We start from the raw sequence: 23,673 nt of genomic DNA on the forward strand, positions 1-23,673 counted from the left end.
CCATCTTCTCTCTTCTCCTCTCTTTCCCCTATAAATACCCCCTACCTCTCTTGTAAAAATTGTTCATTCACTTAGTGAAATTTTCTCTTCTTCTCCTATTTTTGGCTTTAGTTCTTAGTTTGATTTTATAAGATTAGCTCTTTCAAGTTCTTAATTTTGCTTTCACAAGATTAGTTAATGGTTGTAATAGGATTAGTTTATGCTTTAATGTCTTCAATATGGTTGTAATAGTTTTAGTTTAAAGCTTCCTAGTCTAAGCTCCTATGTTGATGACAAGACTTGGAGATTTAGAAGAGGAGGCCATGGTAAGTTCATGCAAATATTTATTCAAGCTTCTTCAATTAATCCGATTCAAGCACACCTAGGTTTGCATTCTCTAAACTCTCAATGTCATTCTCTTCTTCTCCCTCTATTTCTTTTATTTTTCTTATAGGTTACTTTGTTTATGTGGTTATTTTGTTTATGTGGATGTGGATGTGTGACTGCATTTTTATTACTTCCAACTTGTTAGTATAGGATTTTATTTTTAATTACTCCCAATTTGCGTTAGTTTGATAGGTTAGATGTTCATGTGTTAGGACGCCAATTTAATCCCGTAGATGCGTAATTTGTTAGATGCTTGTGAGTTAGGATACGTTACTTTAATTACCATTAATTTAGTAATTTAAGTAATTTGGTTCACTTTGCATTACTTTTAAGATTAGTTAAATAAAGTGGCGTATATCTCCTCGTGTTCGACCCGTAGCTACGATTGACCCGTACGCTTGCGGTTTTATTTTAACTCAAATATAAACATCCACTTGGGAATGAGGAGGCATCACAATTCTCATTATTCAGAATTCCCGAAGTGGATCTCTCCTATCGATCTCCCTTTTACCCTCTCCGATAGCTTTGCTTATTCTTTTGCTCTCTCTATCTCTCCGTCGGTAATAGAAAATTATATCATTCATCTGACCTTGTGCTTAATTTGTCCATGGCTGCCGAGATGACCTATGGAGCTGCTTCTTCTGCTTCTTCTGCTTCTTCTTTTTCTTCTTCCTCCTGTCAGTGGAAGTATGATGTCTTTTTGAGTTTTTGCGGTCAGGACACTCGCACCCACTTCATCGATTACCTCTTTAATTGGTTGGATCGGGATGGGATTCACACCTTTAGGGACGACAAAGGGCTGACCAGAGGAGAGGATATATCTTCAGAACTGATGGAAGCAATAGAAGGTTCTAGGATTGCAATTACCGTCTTCTCTAAGAATTATGCTTCTTCCACCTGGTGCCTTTATGAGCTGGTGAAGATCATCGAATGCAAGAAAGATGGGCGATTAGAAAAGGTTCTCCCTGTTTTCTTCAAGGTGGAACCATCGGATGTCAGGCATCAGTGCAACACTTATGAGAAGGTATTTAAGGAACACAAAGAGAGTTTCAAGAATGAGATGGAGAAGGTGAACAGGTGGAGGGTTGCTCTCAAAGAAGCTGCGGATTTGTCAGGTTGGGATCAAGAAAAGATTGCAAATGGGTAAGTGGTGATGTTATTAATCAAATCCTTAAATGGGCAGAATTCTTGATTTGGTAATTAAAGTTTTTTTCTATTTTTTTTTTTTTTTGGTCTTTGATTGTTTGTATCAAATGGTCAGGCATGAGGCGGAGCTTATAAAAGAAATCGGTGAAGAAGTGTTGACAATAGTTAAGCCCAAATGCTTGGAAGTTGCAGAGCATCCAATTGGGTTAGAATCCCACATTAACCGCATAGTTTGTTTGTTAAATGATGGCAAATAGGATGTTGGTCACATCATTGGGATATATGGACTTGGTGGAATAGGTAAGACAACTATAGCGAAGGCCGTTTTTAACATCATGTTTAGAAATTTTGAAGGCAGTGTCATTCTTGCTAATGTTAGAGAGGGCTCAAAACAAAAGGGTTTAGCTTTCTTACAAGAACAACTTCTCTCTGGTGTCTTGAAGAGAAAAGAAGAGAGAACAATTTACAATGAAGATGAAGGAATCAATATTATCAAAGGACGTCTATCATGTAAAAGAGTTCTTATTGTTCTTGACGATGTGGAAGAAACGAATCAATTCTATAAATTGGTTGGAGGGCATAATTGTTTTGGTCCGAGAAGTTGAATCATCCTAACAACTAGAAATGAACATTTGCTTGATAGTCTGGATGTGGATGAAAAACATAAATATAGAGTCGAGACAATGAATCAAAATAAATCCCTTCAACTTTTCAGTCTCCATGCCTTTCGTCAAAATCATCCATCAGAAGATTATTCCCAACTCTCAAATGAGGTAATACATTATGCAGGGGGCCTTCCATTAGCTCTTGTGGTTTTGGGTTCTCTTCTATGCAACAGAAATAAAGTTATGTGGGAAAGGGAATTGAAGAATTTAAGAAAGATACCCAATAATCAGATTTTTTATATACTTGAAATAAGTTATAACGCATTACGTGAGGATGACCGGACCATATTCCTTGATATATCATGCTATTTCATTGGATGGAACACAAATGATGTGATTACAATTTTAGATGCTTGTGATCTGGGTGGAGAAGCTGGAATTGAAACTCTCAAAGAGATGTCTTTGGTAACATTTGATAAATTCAATTTGTTACATATGCATGATCTCATTCGAGACATGGGAAAAGAAATTGTTCGCAAACAATCTCCTAGGAAGTGTGGAGGTCGTAGTAGATTGTGGGATAACGCCGATGCCATTGATGTATTGATAAACTTCAATGTAAGTATAATTCGTATCATGAGCTAATCTACAATACAATATTGTCCTTTTATTCGGCATTTCCTTTTCTTATTAATTTCTCTCTTTTATCAGGGAACTGATGCAGTTGAAGTCCTTCGATCAGACTTGACTCGATATGATGTGAAAGAGTCCGGCATGTTGAACACTTTAGAATTTTTTAAAATGCCTAATCTAAGATTATTTGATGTTCAATGTTTTCCAGAAATACATAGTGCAACATTTTCCATTGATTCAGACTGGGAACATTCTTTTCAGGAGGGGAATTTTTGTTTTAGAAAGTTACTTTGGGTTAGTTGGAAGGGATTCCCCTTCAAATTTATACCAAATTATTTTTATTTGGGGAAGCTTGTTATTCTTCACATGCCAGAGAGCAACCTCAAAGAAGTTTGGAAGGGAACTAAGGTATGCCATAATTGTTTTGAGTTTTCCAATATTTGTTTCAATTTTTATGATATGTAATTTGTGAAAACTAATTTTCCCCTTTCTTCTAGCATCTCCCAAAGTTGAAGGAACTTGATCTTAGTGGTTCTCCCTACTTAACCCGTACACCGCACTTCTCAGGGCTCCCGAATCTTGAGAAACTAATTCTCAGTAGTTGTGGAAGTTTGGTTGAAGTCCATGAAAGTATCGGTTGTCTTACAAAACTTGTTACCTTGAATCTAAGTAACTGTAGAGATCTCAGGAATCTTTCGAGCGGTATTAGTAAATTGGCATCGCTTGAAACACTTGATATTTCTAGTCGCTCAAAATTTGTAAAATTGCCAGAGGGAATCGGGAACTTGAAAAGTTTAACAATGCTTGATGTGCATTACATGGCCATAGAAGAACTACCTCATGATTTTTGGATGTTATACTCTTTGAAGTCATTGGATCTATCTGGGAACTACTTTGAGAGCCTTCCATCTAGCATTGACCAGCTTTCACAACTCCAAACTCTGATCGTGTCTAATTGTCGGAGACTCAAATCAATCTCAATGTTTCCATCAAGTTTGTGTGCTCTTTGTGTATCTGTTTGGAACGAGTTGAATAGGTTACCAAATCTGTCAAACTTGAAACACCTAAGATTGCTAGCTCTTGGAAAGTGTGAAAAGCTTACTGAAATTGAGGGCTTAAAGGGTTTGAAGTCTGCAGGTTGCATGTTAGTAAAGTGGACAGGTATTAGTATTGATATTGGTATTGGTCTTTGTCGATATTGATTCGATACCGATTCGGATCGACTGCATTGATCTTGTTTTTTTTTAAAAAATTTATCACCGATTCATTGATATGGGATCGATTAGAAATCAGTATCGATCTCCACCAATACTAATACGAGTCGACTGATCCAACCAGTCCGATACCAATTCGTCAACCAAGCAAAGAAAAAGTTATTTCTATAAATAACATGATTTGATTGGTTCCATGGACAGGACATATTTAAAGCCTTTGGAAATCGTAACGTCACCTGTAAGTAACATCGAATTTGATTGGAAGGAGTTTCCGGACTGGTTTGACTTTAAAAGTGACTCATTTACTCATCAACGTCGTAACAGGGCGATTCAAGGGTTGATTTGTTGCCTGGATTGCCTCATCAAATATTCATTTTCTTTGATAATAAATACATTTTCTATGTGTTTCTTATTCTTTTGGTTGTGTTTTTTTGGTTATATATCTTTCTTTAGTTACTTTGTGAGAAAATGGGTTGCATGAGTTATATTATTGGATGCTTTCTTAGATTGAGTTATGTTATTGGATGTTTTCCTAGATTGAAAAATAAATCCGAGACAATGATTGTAAAGCTCACGAAACGGGATTGTTGAGACCCTGTTCTAACGATCTTGAAAAAAAGGAATAAGGATGAAAAGGCGACAAATCTGCAATGGAAGAGTGTCCAAACCACCTGTCATGCCAAAACAGAATTTTCTACCCATCACCAATTGCCCACAAGTTGGAATTGAACTTCTCAAAGAGAGGTCTTTGGTAACTGTTAGGAAAACATACATTCAATTCCATATGCACAAAGGTTTAGGGATTATCTAGACCGAATGGAATCGCAGTGGAAGGGATGATCGAAGGTGGCTTGCAGTTACGAGCACAACGTGATCTCTACAGGCTTCTCCACAGAGAAGTCCACACCACAAAACCCTATGCAACTGAATGGAAACCCTAGGATAACACAGAACTTGAAGAAGGGAGAGATCTAATTAATTAATGCACACCTAGGGTTTATGCCTTATATCTATATATAGGCTAAACCCTGGGATTGGCCAATCAGAGGAGGGATCGGTCACTTAAGTGATTGTCCCTCTCTCTCTCTCTCTCGTTATTGGCTCAGCCGGCCTACCCCATGTGGGCGGACCCGCTAGGCCTCAGGCCTATCACTGATTTACATCTCCCACTCGCCTACACAGGGCGCATATATTATGCATTCAAGTTTCTCTCATTCCACGTTATCCTCCATACAGGTAATGGGGCGTGCGACCTATCGAGATGATATAAGGTAGGAATACTATATCAAATTTCCATCTAGCCAACATAGTACATTACTCTCAAAAGTCTCGAAATACCCCCAAACGATCCGCTTACACCCGATCTAACACTCTCGATCCCTCATGATGAGCAGTGTTAATCCTTGGTATGTAATGTACTCATGACTGCGTTAATCACAAATACGACACGTCGCTTGGGCAATGAGTCACATAACAAAGGTGTAACATCCAATGGTTTTTCCTGAGCCCCTCATGTCAATCCAAATATCCCCAACAGCTTTCCCAATCGCTTCCCGCTGCACCGCATCATCCATGGTCCTAAGGAGAACATCAAAGTAGCGTCATTGGGTGTCTTTTTCATGACATTGTCTCAGGTAATAAGGAAACTGTGGGATTAATATAATCCACGTGGCTCACACAGTGACCAAGAATTTGGCTCGCAACGCCTGTTTAGGCTATGATGTAGCCAGTGTAATCTAAGTTTGCTGCTGTGAATATTTTTTCGTTTTATCATCAAACAAAAACAAAAAACCAGAAATCTTGTATGGACTGGACCCACCACAAACAAATTTATACTGACAGTAGGACATGGAATATTTTGGTGGTGAAGATACCGAATTGTGTTTGGAAATCAATTACTGCTGAATATGAAAATAGAATTTTCTCCCCATCATCAACTGCCCACTGCTCATTGGATTTAACAAAATCCCATAACTTCTTGATGCCCAACCAAATCGAAAAAGATTTATAACCAGACTTCAAAGAACCATCAACATTTACAAACCTTGTCCGAAGAAACTTACTCAAAGCCAATTCTTCTTGGTCTTCAACGATCCTATGCTATTGAAATTGAGATTCAGTTTGCATTTGGTCAAGATGGTTATGGCATGTCTCACCATGGTCTATCTCTAGCGTATGGTATTCTAATTTATGGTACTTCCCGTGGAAATATAATACCAACACGTGGTGTAATGCTCACATTTTTTTATATATATTAATATTTTTCCATTAGCAATAGGTGTATAATTGGTCTAACCTAGTAGTCGACGGAAATAAAACAAGAAAAGGGATATAAAACGAATCTTCAAAAATTAATCTTTGGAACAGCTGAGAATTTATTGTATGATATAGGTTCAAGTATAAGATATGAACCATATGAAGATAATGCTTGCTCGAACCCTAAAATACTTAAATTTGTAACATAAGGGCATTGTGGTAATTACACTAATTTGACAAACCTGAATAGTGGCAATGTGAACTAATTCATATAATCAATAAATTTTTGAGAAAATCTTAAAACGGAGCCTATAAAACTAACAGAAATCGATTCTGGTTTTCCTTCGCAATATTGGACCCAAAACAGTGAGAAACGACAAAAGACATGATAATGGTTAAATAATAATAGGGTATCAAGGGTTAGAAACTCAATAAAATAATACATTTTAGTTTAAAATATTTTACAATAAGTAATCAAAACCTTCTAGCTTTCGTTGTTTGTATTGAATTTGTTCGGCTTTAGACAGGATCTTTATCCCATCAATTTGTCTGCTCCTCAATTTCATCTAATAGGGGGACAGAAATGACCACCCTAGCTCCTGCCCGAACACACTACCCGGGTGGGGTCCACCTCCCTCTATTAGAGGAATTGAGGAAATTGATGTGCAGGCAAATTGAGGTGATAATTTTCCCTTTAGACATACCTTCTCTCCAGGAACTCAAGGTCCATTAATGATTTAGTAAACCCGCTTAGCTAAACATCTTCACATTAATTAGCTCCTTAATTTGAATAGTCCAATATTCTATTCAGAAATATAATGAATCAACATTCACATAAGTTACCAATTTAATTTTCTGAATTTATAATATTGAAACATAGGAGCTTTCCAATCTCACTTCTCTCATGTTTTCTGAGGAAAGAATTATAAGAGAAGAGGTTCAAGAAGGTATGACTGACTATTAATGTATTAATTGGATCCATACATGGGGAATTATTAATTATAGGGGTTTAGATTTATTTGTCGATCTCCTTGGGAATGGAGGAGATAAATTTTTCGTTTCAAGTATTTGGTTCATATATATTTTTATTAATTAATTTGTATGTTTATGGAATGATATTTGATTATTTCTCTGCATGCTTAGGAGTAGATATTTAGTTTTTTTCCAAGTTTAGGAATGAATATCGGGTTAATAACGGTTTACATCAGTTTGTTTTCGGGTTTGAGCCACAATGAAATCTTAAATTCATAATTTATAGTAAAGAAAGATTCGATAAAAACACTTCAATTCACCTTCCCAGGTAAATAAAACAAGTATACAGCCAAAAATAAGAAAATTGATTAGATATGTTCATGTTGTAATCCAAACAAAGAAGAATAAATTATATGGGAAAGCATAGAAGATAATTAATATTCAAATCAATGGATAAATAGAGTTTGTAGCGAAATCACTGTTACAAATCATATAGTTATTTATCATTAATTGTAAGGGGAAGATAATTAAAATTTAGATCAATGAATAGTCACTGAGAAGAAAATTAATATTGAAATCACAAAAAGAACCCTACTATCAAATCATTTTTTGATAACCAACTAATTTTGTATGGTAAACAAGGAGATCAATGGAAGAAGCATGGTTACAAAACAATTTTTTTTTTCATATTCTCATACTCATTTATTTGTAACAATTCCCCTTACAACCAGAAAATTGCTCACTAATATTGAAATCATTGGATAAGCAATCCATCTATTCATAACCTTATACTCAATGATATTTTTATCGGTTTCATTCTGTTGGGTTTGTTATCGATCGGTCCAGTGCAGTTCGATCTTCAGCTGGTCTTGCAATACCCAATTCCAAAACCAATCCAATAAGGATCGGTTCATTTCGGTTCGGGTTTTTTCCGATTAGTCTTAACGGTTCGGGCTAGGTTTTGACACCCTTACTCACGGTTTTAGTGAATTGTTAGTTTTGAAAATAAAAAGATAGTTTTACCCTTTTACTTAAGTGACTTATTTTAAACCATTTTATCCTTTTACTTAATTGACTTATTTTAAGTACCATTTTACCCTTTTACCCTTATTTATCTTCTACCCCAAACTAGAAATCCCTCAATCGATTTAGGGTTTTGCCCTTGTGAAGCTCCATCTCCAACTTCGCAAAGGTTGCAGAAGACCAACCCATCTTTGGCGAACATTCGCTGGCCCAGCCACCCTCCGGCGAAGGTTAATCTCTCCACCAGCCATCTTTCTCTCTATTCTTTGTGAGTTTTTAACACAGACACTTCCGAATACAACTGAACACACTCACCTCTGTAACCATATCAACCAAGAGAATATCCAAGATAATATCTTTTCTCCCAAGCATGAGTTGGCCGTGCAGAAGGATTACATATCAAATCTACCATATCAGTCTTCTACAGGGTCTTGAGGATTGCATTGTAGTTTCCTATCTTAACCGATTCCTAATTTGTTATGAACACATGTGATATACCTTAACCATTTGCTAATCTATTATCGTCACATGTGATATAATGTAACTTTCTATCTTAACCAATATCACCTAGGATAGTTTCCATTTCTAGTGGATTATTAAAGAAGCTGGAATTGAACTTCTCCTCCCAGCTCACAAGCATCTAAACAGTGTAATTACATATTTTTTGTCGCATCCAATGAAAAAGCATGATATATCAAGGAATATGGTCCGGTCATCCTCATGTAATGCATTATAACCTATTTCAAGTAAATAAAAAATCTGGTCATTGGGTATCTTTCTTAAATTCTTCAATTCGCTTTCCCACATTACTTTAATTCATTTGTATAGAAGAGAACCCAAAACCACAAGAGCTAATGGAAAGCACCCTGCATAATGTATTACCTCATTTGAGTGTTGTAGATAGTCTTCTAATGGATGATTTTGACGAAAAGCATGGAGACTGAAGAGTTGAAGGGATTCATTTTGATTCATAGTCTCGACTCTATATTTATGTTTTTTGTCCACATCCAGGCTATCTAGCTAATGTTCATTTCTAGTTGTTAGGACAATTCGACTTCCCGGACCAAAACAGTTATGCCCTCCAACCAATTTTTAGAATTGATACGTTTCTTCCACATCTTCAAGAACAATAAGAACTCTTTTACAGGATAGACATCCATTGATAATATTGATTCCTTCGTCCTCATTGTAGAATGTTCTCTCTTCTAGACACCAGAGAGAGGTTGTTCTTGTAAGAAAGCTAAACCCTTTTGTTTTGAGCCGGCTGTCTCTAACATTAGCAAGAAAGATGCTACCTTCAAAATTTCTAAACATGACATTAAAAACAGCCTTTGCTATAGTTGTCTTACCTATTCCATCGAGGCCATATATCCCTATGATGCGACCAACATTCGATTCGCCATCATTTAGCAACAAACTATGCGGTTAATGTGGGACTCTAACCCAATTGGATGCTCTCCAACTTCCAAGCATTTGGACATCACTATTGTCAACACTTCTTCACCGATTTCCTTTATAAGTTCCGCCTCATGCCTGACCATTTGACACAAACAACAAAAAAAAAAAAGCACAATAAAACTTTAATTACCAAATCAAGAAGGCTGCCACTATAAAGATTTGATTAATAAGATCCACTTACCCAATTGCAACATTTCCTTGATCCCACCCTGACAAATTCGCAGCTTCTGTGAGAGCAGACCTCTAATTCTCCACCTTCTTGATCTCATCTTTGAAACGTTCTTCGTATTTCTTAAATGGCCTGCTCTGACTTCAAGCTAGGCTGAAATGGCCTGTTTTGACTGGCAAAACAGCCTATTCTAAGAGGCCAGAAATAGCCTGTTCTGACTTCTAACCAGGACGAGAAGGGGATCCTTCAGTGCCTGAGTAGCTCTAAGGTCTTTTGGATAAAAGAAAATCGCGATGGACAAAGCAAAGGAAGAAGATTGAAGATCAAATTGCTTACTTGCAGTCTGTATCCGTTGGAGTCATTATAACTTACGAAATCCGACATTGATGAGATTTACAACTTGACGTTTACAGTACAACTACTCTATGACCAAATCGCATAACCTCACAGAAACGGATTTGATGAAGCTTCATAACTCTGCTGGCCCTGGATTGATGGAGCTTGCAACTTGATGTTAATGGTCGTCTTCTGAAACACGGGCCAAAAGACAAGTTTGCTTGAGTTATCCTACAAGCATCTCCCAAAAATGGTTTTGATGAAGCTTCCACAACTCTGCCAGCCACGGACTGATGAAGTTTGCAACTTGATGATGATGATTGTCTTCTGAAACACGAGCCAAAAGACATGGGTACTGGAGTTATTCTCCAAGCAAGACTTACATGAATGCCCCTTGAAACACAAGCCAATGAGGCATCGGTGGCTGGAAGCCAACTCCAACGAAAATTACAAGACAAGATGAGAGATCTACATCTTGAAAGATAAAAACTCTGTTGTAGAGTGTTGTGTTGTTGATTGCGGTGTCCTTTCTTCAAAGGAGACTTCTCCCTTTATAGATGGATCCCATAAAGGCTCCTATTTGGTAGTTACCATAACTGCCGCACCCATATATCTACAATCCCCTTATTCTAGTGCCACGTGTCCTTGATTTTGTACATGACCCCTTCTTGAAGTAATTCCCGCTATTGCATCTCCTACTTTTTAGATTGCTTCCTAGTGCGGTGCACCCCTTTCCAATAACCAATTACCTATGCACTTTTATCTCAGCCGCCCCTCTCATGTTTCAGCCACGTGGCCATGTGGGGTTTGTAACCTCCCACAATCTATAGTCATGGCGGGTCCCACCTTTCCACTTTGTCATTCAAAATCAAAAGGGGAACTCTTTGATGGCAGTGTGCAATGCATGGCCTTAGAGTATGAATAACCAAATCCCAATTTGTGAAATTTGGGTGCAAACAGCTTCCATTAGTTTTGAAGAGATATATTGTCCTCTGTTTAGCTATTTGTCGTCTCTAAAGGTGTGAATCCCGTCCTGGTCCAACCAGTTAAAGAGGAAATTAAAAGAAGAAGAGGGGTTTGTAGGTTTGTGATGTGGGTCCATTAAAATTTTAAGTTAAGATAATAAAATAATTATACAGGGGTAAAATTGAAATTGAAGAACAAAATTAGGTAATCGATTAATTATTATCCAGTTTAGGTATTCCAAAAGCAATATATGAAACGTTAGGTATCTAACTTGTAATTTGTCAAAACGTTAGGTACCGTAGGTGTCATTTACCCTTATTTAAAAAAACTTTTGGGGTTAAAATGGACATTTCAACTTTGGGATGCTAACTGTGCTAAACATCAGGGGGAAGATTGATATTTTGACTAAGTTTGAGGTGTTCGTGATATTTGATATACTTACAGGAGGTGTCCTTGAAACTTTCCCTAATAAATATTAGTAATAATCCTCTAGGTACATGCATACATTAATGTAGGGCTGCAACAGGGTCGGGTTGGGCCGGGCTTTTCAAAACCCCAGCCCAACCCTGACTCTCTTTAGTTGGGCCTAGGCCCGACCCGACCCTGACTCAGGGTCTGGAAAATCCAACCCTGACCCTTCTCAGGTTCGGGCTAGGCTGATCCTGATTAGTCTTAATCAGGGAGTGAGGGAACGTAGAGATGCATGGACTGGACTGAGTTGGGCAGGGTCAGAAAGAAAATTATCAATTTTACATAAAATAACATTATAATAAAATATATTATCACTTATTATCTTCATATATAGTATATTACATAACAAAATATGTGTGGCATTTAAAGTTTATAATATATATAGTATATCAACATATATATTATAGTATAATTTAAAACAGGGTCGGGTTGGGCTGGCCGGGCCGGGCTCAGCCCAAGGCCTCAACCCTAACCCAACCCAACCCTAACTCAGGGCAAGCAATTTCCAACCTTGACCTGCCCTCAGGGTCAGGCATCTCAGCCCAAGCCCTGTTCGGCCTCAGGGCAGGTTCGGGTCTATAGGGCCAAACTTGCACCTTTACATTAATGCACTTTCCTATGAAAAGTTCAAAGGTCTTCCAAATTCTAGATGGACCAGATAAACTGATGCATGTATTCACTATTCAAAATTAATAATAAATATTAATAATAGGGGAAAGTTTTCACACACGGTTCGTGTATGCATGCACGATTGTGTCCCCACTCACAAAGAATTGAAAAAGTCATAAACCCCCTTAATATCCCCATCGCATCCTTGTCTGCACTAAATCGAAATACACGAGATTGTACTAAATATGATGTTTAAATCTAACATTTGGAAATCTTTGTTTATTCTTCCTTCATCAACAGCATACAATCGAGGCGATGGGATGCATTTGAGTGGGTAGCCGAAATGCATTGTGAAAAGGGGAGAGGCATGCGGGAGACCAGCTTCGGCTATTATCTGCTAGACATGAAGATCTATAGCTGCTTTCAATACCATGAGCAGAACAGAAGCACTAACCATATAGGCTAACAACTGACTCTCTTCTTCTTCCATTGTGAAATCCATATTACTTAATGTCTCCCCTTTCTGGTGTGATGACGTCTGATGAGGTTTTATATCAAATACCCAGTTAACAAAGCAATTGAAAAACGACAGGATTAGTTGGAAATGAGATTTATTATTGGGGTCACTGATGGGATTCTCTGGAGTTTGCCCACCTCTTTCTCTAATATTTAATTCCTAAATGCAAGTAATCTTTATAGAGGAGTATTAAATTTGATTGCCCATTTGAGCTCTTTAATTTGATTGCGATGGAAATGTTAGGTCTGATAGACTACTTGGCGGTGAAGGTGGAGTCGGTGAACAAAGATCTGCAGGCGCAGGTGATTCAGGATGAATTGCAGGCAGCAGCGAAACTAAGACGACAAGCAGTAGAATCGGAATATCATAGCATCTTGAAGGGCAGTTTGCTGGAAACAACGGACGGAGTTGTAGGAGACGGTTGGCCAACGGTGTGGTTGTAATTGTGGGAGGTCGCAGACAACGGGAACAGAGGTAGGTGTGATGACAGTTTCAGATGGGCTCCAACAGAAGGACGATTGCTGCGGGTAATGAAGCAAATTCTGTCTTTGTCCCCCGTCAATGACGCAAATTTTGTCTTTGTCCCCCCCATGTATTTGGGTGCACCCTGCGCCCAGATGTGCCCATCGTTTGTTAAGTTACGTAAAGGCCACTTCTTCCAGTTGACTGATCCATTACGGCTTTAATCATTGATATACGTGTGGATTCCACGCATATTCGTCGGTCAAGCAGAGGCTAGAGCAGTCCTCTGATTCAGATTATTGGAATCGTTAGCCTTTTCATGCGTGCAACATGTTATGAGTATCTTTCAAAGATATAAATTTTTTTTCTCTTCCCTACCTTACCATTATTCATAGGGTAGGTCTTCCTAATTTTTCTTTTGTGCCTTTCTTAAAGAGATTTAGGGAGAGTTGACGATTGACTAGATGAGAATAATCTTTTGTTCAGCTACTTTCCCTTTCCCGGAAGATATGAAGAATTATTGGATTTGGATCCTTTACGGCACAGCTACCCGTCCTACCTGTGTTGTGTAGACACAGGGCCGCAAATAAAGACCACCTTACCTCTGTCTGAGCGCTTTATCTGAGTGAGGAAATTGAGAATTATTCTCCTATGAGAAACAAACCAGAAAATAGGGGTAAAAGTGTTATATTTGCTGGAGTTTGCCCGATCCCGATCCATGCGATTCGATCCAGGCCATACCGAGATTAAGAACCTTGACTCAATAAACAAACAGGTTCTCCACGAAGAAGTCAAAAAATAGAATTTAAAATAATGATTTCATGTCTACCACTCAGCCTACAAAGCCACGCATTTTCACTTGGGATTGAATTATAAGGTTTTTCTATAATTTTTTAAGAGTAATCATCCACTTGGGAATGAGGAGGCATCACAATTCTCATTATTTAGAAGTCCCGAAGTGGAGCTCTCCTATCAGCCTGCAATTCTCTCTCTCTCTCTCTCGATAATAGAAAATCATATCATTCATCTGATCTTGTGCTTAATTTGTCCATGGCTGCCGAGATGACCTACGGAGCTGCTTCTTTTTCTTTTTTTTCTTCCTTCCGTCCGTGGAAGTATGATGTCTTTTTGAGTTTTTGCAGTAAGGACACTCGCACCCACTTCATCGATTACCTCTTTAACTGGTTGCATCGGGATGGGATTCACACCTTTAGAGATGACAAAGAGCTAAACAGAGGAGAGAATATATCTTCAGAACTGATGGAAGCAAGGTTCTTCCACATCTTCAAGAACAATAAGAACTCTTTTACAGGATAGACATCCATTGATAATATTGATTCCTTCATCCTCATTGTAACTTCAAGACACCAGAGGCTGTTCTTGTAAAAAAGCTAAACCCTTTTGTTTTGAGCCGGCCGTCTCTAACATTAGCAAGAAAGATGCTACCTTCAAAATTTCTAAACATGACATTAAAAACGGCCTTTGTTATAGTTGTCTTACCTATTCCATCGAGGCCATATATCCCTATGATGCGACCAACATCCGTTTCGCCATCATTTAGCAAACAAACTATGTGGTTAATGTGGGACTCTAACCCAATTGGATGCTCTCCAACTTCCAAGCATTTGGACTTCACTATTGTCAACACTTCTTCACCGATTTCCTTTATAAGTTCCGCCTCATGCCTGACCATTTGACACAAACAACGAAAAAAAAAAAAAAACACACAATAAAACTTATCAAATCAAGAAGGCTGCCACTATAAAGATTTGATTAATAAGATCCACTTACCTATTTGCAACATTTCCTTGATCCCACCCTAACAAATTCGCAGCTTCTGTGAGAGCAGACCTCTAATTCTCCACCTTGTAGATCTCATCCTTAAAATGTTCTTCGTGTTTGTTAAATGCCTCTGCATAAGTGTTACTCTGTTTTCTAACATCGGATGGATCCACCTTTTAGGAAACAAGAAGAATCATCTTTGTTTGTTTTGTTTTATGGCAATCGAGGATCTTCACCAGCTCATCAAGGCACCAGGTGGAAAAAACATAATTCTTAGAGAAGAAAATAATGGAAATCCTAGAACCTTCTATTGCTTCTGTTGGAGAGAAAAATCGCAACACTCACACACAGGGGCACATGCACGCGGTGGAAGTAGCGCGGACATGCCAAAACCTTTGCGTAGGTTCAAACGAGGCTAATACAGCCTGTCTTAGCTTCCAACAAAGACAAAATGGCCTATCCTAATTGACGAACCGGCCTGTTCTAACTTCCAACCATGACGAAACTGCCTGTTCTAACTTCCGACCAGGACGAAACGACATGTTCTAAATGACTAAACAACCTATTCCAAGATGAAACGGCCTGTATTGACTGACGAAATGGCCTGTTCTAAGAGGCCAGAAATAGCCTGTTCTGACTTCTAACCAGGACGAGAAGGGGATCCTTCCGTGCCTGAGTAGCTCTAAGGTCTTTTGGGTGAAAGAAGATCGCGATGGACAAAGCAAAGGAAGAAGATTGAAGATCAAATTGCTTACTTGCAGTCTGTATCCGCTGGAGTCATTACAACTTACGAAATCCGGCATTGATGAGATTTACAACTTGACGTTTACAGTACAACTACTCTACAACCAAATCGCATAATCTCACAGAAACGGATTTGATGAAGATTCACAACTCTGCCGGCCATGGATTGATGGAGCTTGCAACTTGATGTTAATAATCATCTTCTGAAACACGGGCCAAAAGACAAGATTGCTAGAGTTATCCTCCAAGCATCTCCCAAAAATAGTTTTGATGAAGCTTCCACAACTCTGCCAGCCATGAACTGATGAAGTTTGCAACTTGATGATGATGGTTGTCTTCTGAAACACAAGCCAAAAGACATGGGTACTGGAGTTATTCTCCAAGCAAGACCTACATAAATGCCCCTTGAAACACAAGCCAATGAGGGATCAGTGGCTGGAAGCCAACTCCAGCGAAAATTATAAGACAAGATGAGAGATCTACATCTTGAAAGATAAAAACTCTGTTATAGAGTATTGTGTTGTTGATTGTGGTGTCCTTTCTTCAATGGAGACTTCTTCCATTATAGATGGATCCCATAAAGGCTCCTATTTGGTAGTTGTCATAACTGCCGCACCCATGTATCTACAATCCCCTTATTCTAGCAACACGTGTCCCTGATTTTGTACATGATCCCTTCGTGAAGTAATTCCCTCTATTGCATCTCCTACTTTTTAGATTGCTTCCTAGTGTGGTGGGTCCCTTTCCAATAACCAACTACCTATGCACTTTTATCTCAGCCGCCCCTCTCAAGTTTCAGCCACGTGGCTATCTGGGGTTTGTAACCTCCCACCATCTATAGTCATGGCGGGTCCCACCTTTCTACTTTGTCATTCAAAATCAAAAGGGGAACTCTTTGATGGTAGCGTGCAATGCACGGCCTCAGAGTACGAATAATCGAGTCCCAGTTTGTAAAATTTGGGTGCAAACAGCTTGCATCAGTTTTGAAGAGATATTTTCTCCTCTGTTTAGCTATTTCTCGTCTCTAAAGGTGCGAATCCCATCCTGGTCCAACCAGTTAAAGAGGAAATTAAAAGAAGAAGAGGGGTTGAGGGTTTGTGATGTGGGTCCATTAAAATTTTAGTTTAAGATAATAAAATAATTATACAGAGGTAAAATTGAAATTGAAGAACAAAATTAGGTAATCGATTAATTATTATCCAGTTTAGGTATTCCAAACGCAATATATGAAACGTCAGGTATCTAACTTTTTTTTTTGGTAAAAGGTATCTAACTTATAATTTGTCAAAACGTTAGGTACCATAGGTGTCATTTACCCTTATTTAAAAAAACTATTGGGGTTAGAATGGACATTTCAACTTTGGGATGCTAACTGTGCTAAACATCAGGGGGAAGATTGATATTTTGACTATGTTTGGGGTGTCCGTGATATTTGATATACTTAGGACGTGTCCGTGAAATTTTCCCTAATAAATATTAGTAATAATCCTCTAGGTACATGCATACATTAATGTAGGGCTACAACAGGGTCGGGTTGGGCCGGGTTTTCAAAACCCCAGCCCAACCCTGACTCTCCTTAGCGGGGTCCAGGCTCGACCCAACCTTGACTCAGGGCCTTGAAAATCCAACCTTGACCCTTCTCAGGGTCGGGCCAGGCTGACCCTGATTGGTCTTTAATTAGGGAGTGAGGGAACGTAGAGATGCATGGACTGGACTGAGTTGGGCAAGGTCAGGGAGAAAATTATCAATTTTACATAAAATAACATTATAATAAAATATATTATCACTTATTATCTTCATATATAGTATGTTACATAACAAAATATGTGTGGCATTTAAAGTTTATAATATATATAGTATATCAACATATATATTATAGTACAATTTAAAACAAGATCGGGTTTGGCCGGGCCGGGCTTGGCCCAAGGCCTCAACCCTAACCCTAACCCGACCCGACCCTAAACTTAGTGCTAGCAATTTCCAGTCTTAACCCGTCCTTAGGGTCAGGTATCTCAGCCCAAGCCCTGCCCAAGCGCTGTTCAGGGTTAGGGCGGGTTCAGGTCGACAGGGCCAAACTTGCACCCCTACATTAATGCACTTTCCTATGAAAAGTTCAAAGGTCTTCCACATTCTCGATGGACTAGATTTTAAATTGATGCATGTATTCACTATTCAAAATTAATAATAAATATTAATAATAGGGGAAAGTTTTCACACGCAGCCGTGTATGCATGCACGGTTATGTCCCCTCTCACAAAGAATTGAAAAAGTCATAAACCCCGTTAATATCCCCATCCCATCCTTGTCTGCACTAAATCGAAATACACGAGATTGTATTAAATGTGATGTTTAAATCTAACATTTGGAAATCTTTGTTTATTCTTCCTTCATCAACAGCATACAATCGAGGCGATGGGATGCATTTGAGTGGGTAGCCGAAATGCAATGTGAAAAGGGGAGAGGCATGCGGGAGACCAGCTTATGCTATTATCTCCTAAGCATGAAGATCTATAGCTGCTTTCAATACCATGAGCAGAACAGAAGCACTAATCGTTTGCATGACTAACAACTCACTCTCTTCTTCTTCCATTATGAATTCCATATTACTTAATTTCTCCCCTTTCGGGTGTGATGACGTCTGATGAGGTTTTATATCAAATACCCAGTTAACAAAGCAGTTGAAAAACGACAGGATTAGTTGGAAATGACATTTATTATTGGGGCCACTGAAGGGATTCTCTCGAGTTTGTAGGAATATTTAATTTCTAAATGCAAGTAATCTTTGTAGATGAGTATTAAATTTGATTGCCCACTTGAGCTCTTTAATTTGATTGCGATGGAAATGTTAGCTCTGATGGACTATTTGGTGCTGAAGGTGCGGTCGGTGAACAAAGATCTGCAGGCGCAGGTGATTCAGGATGAATTGCAGGCAGCGGCGAAACTAAGACGACAAGCAGTAGAATCGGAATATCATAGCGTCTTGGAGGGCAGTTTGCAGGAAACAACGGACGGAGTTGTAGGAGACGGTTGGCCAACGGTGTAGTTGTAATTGTGGTAGGTCGCAGACAACGGGAACAGAGGTAGGTGTGATGACAGTTTCAGATGGGCTGCAATAGAAGGACGATTGCAGCGGGTAATGAAGCAAATTCTGTCTTTGTCCCCCGTCAATGACGCAAATTTTTTCTTTGTGCCCCCATGTATTTTGGTGCAACCTGCGCCCAGATGCGCTCACAGAAAACATGTGCCCATCGTTTATTAAGTTACGTAAAGGCCACTTCTTCTAGTTGACTGATCCATTACCGTTTTAATCATTGATATACGTGTGGATTCCACGCATATTCGTTGGTCAAGTAGAGGCTAGAGCAGTCCTCTGATTCAGATTATTGGAACCCTTATAGCCTTTTCATGCGTGCAACACGTTTTGCGTATCTTTCAAGGATATAATTTTTTTCTCTTCCACACCCTACCCTAACCTACCATTATTCATAGGGTCAGTCTTCCTAATTTTTCTTTTGTGCCTTTCTTAAAGGGAATTAGGGAGAGTTGACGATTGACTGCATGAGAATAATCTTTCTCTCAGCTACTTTCCCGGAATATATGAAGAATTATTGAATTTGGATCCTTTATGGCATAGCTGCCTGTCCTACCTGTGTTGTGTAGACACAGGGTCACGAATAAGGACCACCTTACCTCTGCCCGAGCACCTTATCTGAGTGAGGGAATTGAGAATTATTCTCCTATGAGAAACAAATCAGAAAATAGGGATAAAAGTGTTATATTTGCTGGAGTTTGCCCGATCCCGAGCCATGCGATTTGATCCAGTCGATTCCGAGATTACGAACCTTGACTCAATAAACAAACAGGTTCTCCAAAGAAGTCAAAAAATAGAAAGTAAAATAATGATTTCATGTCTACCAGTCAGCCTACAAAGCCATCATAATTCTCATTATTTAAAAGTCCCGAAGTGGAGCTCTCGTATCAGCCTACAATTGTTTTGCTCTCTCTCTCTCTCGTTCTCTTCGTCGGTAATAGAAAATCAAATCATTCATCTGATCTTGTGCTTAATTTGTCCATGGCTGCCGAGATGACCTACGGAGCTGCTGCTTCTTCTTCTTCTCTTTCTTACTCCCGTCAGTGGAAGTATGATGTCTTTTTGAGTTTTTGCGGTAAGGACACTCGCACCCACTTCATCGATTACCTCTTTAACTGGTTGAATCGGGATGGGATTCACACCTTTAGAGACGACAAAGAGCTAGATAGAGGAGAGAATATATCTTTAGAATTGATGGAAGCAATAGAAGGTTCTAGGATTGCAATTATCGTCTTCTCTGAGAATTATGCTTCTTCCAGCTGGTGCCTTGATGAGCTGGTGAAGATCATCGAATGCAAGAAAGATGGGCGATTAGAAAAGGTTCTGCCTGTTTTCTTCAAGGTGGAACCATCGGTTGTCAGGCATCAGCGCAACACTTATGAGAAGGCATTTAAGGAACACCAAGAGAGTTTCAAGAATGAGATGGCGAAGGTGGAGACATGGAGGGCTGCTCTCAAAGAAGCTGCGGATTTGTCAGGGTGGGATCAAGAAAAGATTGCAAATGGGTAAGTGGTGGTCTTATTAATCAAATCCTTTCAGTTCTTGTAGTGTTTAGCGAAAAAGATCCAGACCCTGATCCTCTACGGCCTGCTGCTCGTAGCGATTAGTGCCTTACCTCTATTCGGGCAAGGCACTGAACAAGGTAAGGCGGTCATTGCACCGCGCCTTATCAGGGCGCTGCTCTGGCCGCTACGGGCAGGCAGGCCGTGGACGATCTGGATTGAAAAGATCTTGTGTAGCGCCTTGAGTCTGGCACTGCACATGCAGCCCGGCTGGCGGGATGCACAGGAGCCAGGTCTAGTGTTTAGTACTTTCTTATTTTGATAGAATATTAGTTGTTGAGTCCTCATATTGGAAAACCTTAACTAAACATTCTTGATTTGTTAATTAAATTTTTATTTTTATTTTTATTTTTTATTTTTTATTTTTTATTTTTTTGGGGTCTTTGGTTGTCTATCTTAAATGGTCAGGCATGAGGCGGAGCTTATAAAAGAAATCGGTGAAGAAGTGTTGAGAATAGTGAAGCCCAAATGCTTGGAAGTTGCACAACATCCAATTGGGTTAGAGTCCCACATCAACCACATAGTTTGTTTGCTAAATGATGGTGAATCGGATGTTGGTCGCATCATTGGGATATATGGACTTGGTGGAATAGGTAAGACAACTATAGCGAAGGCCGTTTTTAACGTCATGTTTAGAAATTTTGAAGGTAGTGTTTTTCTTGCTAATGTTAGAGAGGGCTCAAAACAAAAGGGTTTAGCTTTCTTACAAGAACAACTTCTCTCTGGTGTCTTTATGAGAGAAGAAGAGAGAACAATTTACAATGAGGACAAAGGAATCAATATTATCAAAGGACGTCTATCATGTAAATGACTTCTTATTGTTCTTGACGATGTGGAAAAAACGAATCAATTCTATAAATTGATTGGAAGGCATAACTGTTTTGGTCCGGGAAGTCGAATCATCCTAACAACTAGAAATGAACATTTGCTAGATAGCCTGGATGTGGATGAAAAACATAAATATAGAGTGGAGACAATGAATCAAAATGAATCCCTTCAACTTTTCAGTCTCCATGCCTTTCGTCAAAATCATCCATCAGAAGACTATCTGCAGCTCTCAAATGAGGTAATACGCTATGCTGGGGGGCTTCCATTAGCTCTTGTGGTTTTGGGTTCTCTTCTATACAACAGAAATAAAGTTCTATGGGAAAGGGAATTGAAGAATTTAAGAAGGATACCCAATAACCAGATTTTTGATATACTTGAAATAAGTTATAATGCATTACATGAGGATGACCGGACCATATTCCTTGATATATCATGCTTTTTCATTGGATGGAAAAAAACTTATGTAATTACAATTTTAGATGCTTGTGATCTGGGTGGAGAAGCTGGAATTGAAATTCTCAAAGAGATGTCTTTGGTAACAATTGATGAACTCAATTGCTTAAGTATGCATGATCTCATTCGAGACATGGGGAGAGAAATTGTTCGTAAACAGTCTCCTAGGAAGTGTGGAGGCCGTAGTAGATTGTGGAATAACGCCGATGCCATTGATGTATTCATAAACTTCAATGTAAGTATAATTAGTATCACGAGTTAATCTACAATACAATATTTTCCTTTTATTTAGCATTTTCCTTTTCTTATTAATTTCTCTCTTTTATCAGGGAACTGCTACAGTTGAAGTCCTTCGATTAGACTTGACTCGATATAATGTGAAAGAGTCCGGCATGTTGAACACTTTAGGATTTTTTAAAATGCCTAATCTAAGATTACTTGATGTTCAATGTTTTCCAGCTGAAATGCATAGCGCAACATTCTGGGAAAATAGTTTTGAGGAGGGGAATTTTTGTTTTAGAAAGTTACTTTGGGTTAGTTGGAAGGGATTCCCCTTCGAATTTATACCAAATTATTTTCATTTGGGGAAGCTTGTTATACTTCACATGCCAGAGAGCAACCTCAAAGAAGTTTGGAAGGGAACTAAGGTATGCCATAATTATTTTGAGTTTTCCAATATATTGTTTCAATTTTTATGATATGTAATTTGTGAAAACTAATTTTCCCCTTTCTTCTAGCATCTCCCAAATTTGAAGGAACTCGATCTCAGTGGTTCTCGATACTTAACCCGTACACCGCACTTCTCAGGGCTCCCGAATCTTGAGAAACTGATTCTCAGTAGTTGTGGAAGTTTGGTTGCAGTCCATGAAAGTATCGGCTGTCTTACTAAACTTGTTAACTTGAATCTAAATTACTGTGACAATCTCAGGAATCTTCCGAGCGGTATTAGTAAATTGGCATCGCTTGAAACACTTGATATTTCTTGTCGCACAAAATTTCAAAAATTGCCAAAGGGAATTGGGAACTTGAAATGTTTAACAATCCTTAATGTGAGTTACACGGCCATAGAAGAACTACCTCATGATTTTTGGATGTTATACTCTTTGAAGTCATTGGATCTATCTGGGAACTACTTTGAGAGCCTTCCATCTAGCATTGGCCGGCTTTCACAACTCCAAACTCTGACCGTGTCTAATTGTCGGAGACTCAAATCAATCCCAATGCTTCCATCAAGTTTGTGTACTCTTCGTGCATCTGGTTACAGCGAGTTGAAAACGCTACCAAATTTGTCAAACTTGAAACACCTAAGATTGCTAGCTCTTGGAAAGTGTGAAAAGCTTACTGAAAGTGAGGGCTTAGTGGGTTTGAAGTCTGCAGGTTGCGTATTGCTAAATGGTTTGAAGTCTGCAAGTTACATATTAGTAAAGACGGATAGTTTTGTCAAGAAGATGATCATTTAGGTTCGTGTCTCTTTCTCTCTCTCAAATTGGAATTGAATTGGCCAATTGGATCTAAATCGACCTATGCCGATCCACATCCATACTGGGATTAGAGCAGAATCAAGTTGATTTCAATGGATTTTTGATCTATTCCCGTTGAGACTGACTGGATTCTGATTCGGGTTTTTAAAAACCTTGTTACACTCAAGTTTGGTATTGGTATTGGTATTGGTATTGGTCTCTGTAGATATCGATCCGATATTGATTCAAATCGATCGTATCAATCATGTTTTTTTGTAAAAATTTTTATCACCGATTCATCGATACGGGATCGATTGGAAATTGAACTCCACCAATACTAATACGAATTGACTGATCCAATCAATCCGATACCGAATCCTCAAGCAAAGAAAAATTTATTTCTATAAATAAAATGATTTGATTGTTTCCATGGACAGGAGATTTTTAATCATAATGTCACCTGTAAGTAACATCGAATTTGATTGGAAGGAGTTTCCGGAGTGGTTTGACTTTAAAAGTGAGTCATTTCTTCTTATTTTGGTTGTGTTTT

At 38.6% G+C, this 23,673-nt stretch overlaps 1 long non-coding RNA gene and 1 pseudogene across 1 annotated transcript; one reads left to right on the forward strand and one right to left on the reverse strand.

Annotated features, from left to right (window-relative positions):
- The first annotated feature begins 973 nt into the window (after nucleotides 1-973).
- Nucleotides 974-23,123, forward strand: LOC122645026 (annotated as a pseudogene).
- On the reverse strand, nucleotides 9,700-9,945 carry LOC122644558. The gene is made up of 2 exons (XR_006330412.1): nucleotides 9,855-9,945; nucleotides 9,700-9,748 (listed from the first exon to the last, which is right to left on the reverse strand). It is a non-coding gene; the product is annotated as an uncharacterized LOC122644558 (long non-coding RNA).
- Nucleotides 23,124-23,673: the final 550 nt, after the last annotated feature.

This window comes from Telopea speciosissima, chromosome 11 (assembly GCF_018873765.1).
Source record: "Telopea speciosissima isolate NSW1024214 ecotype Mountain lineage chromosome 11, Tspe_v1, whole genome shotgun sequence".
Classification (NCBI taxonomy): Eukaryota; Viridiplantae; Streptophyta; class Magnoliopsida; order Proteales; family Proteaceae; genus Telopea; species Telopea speciosissima.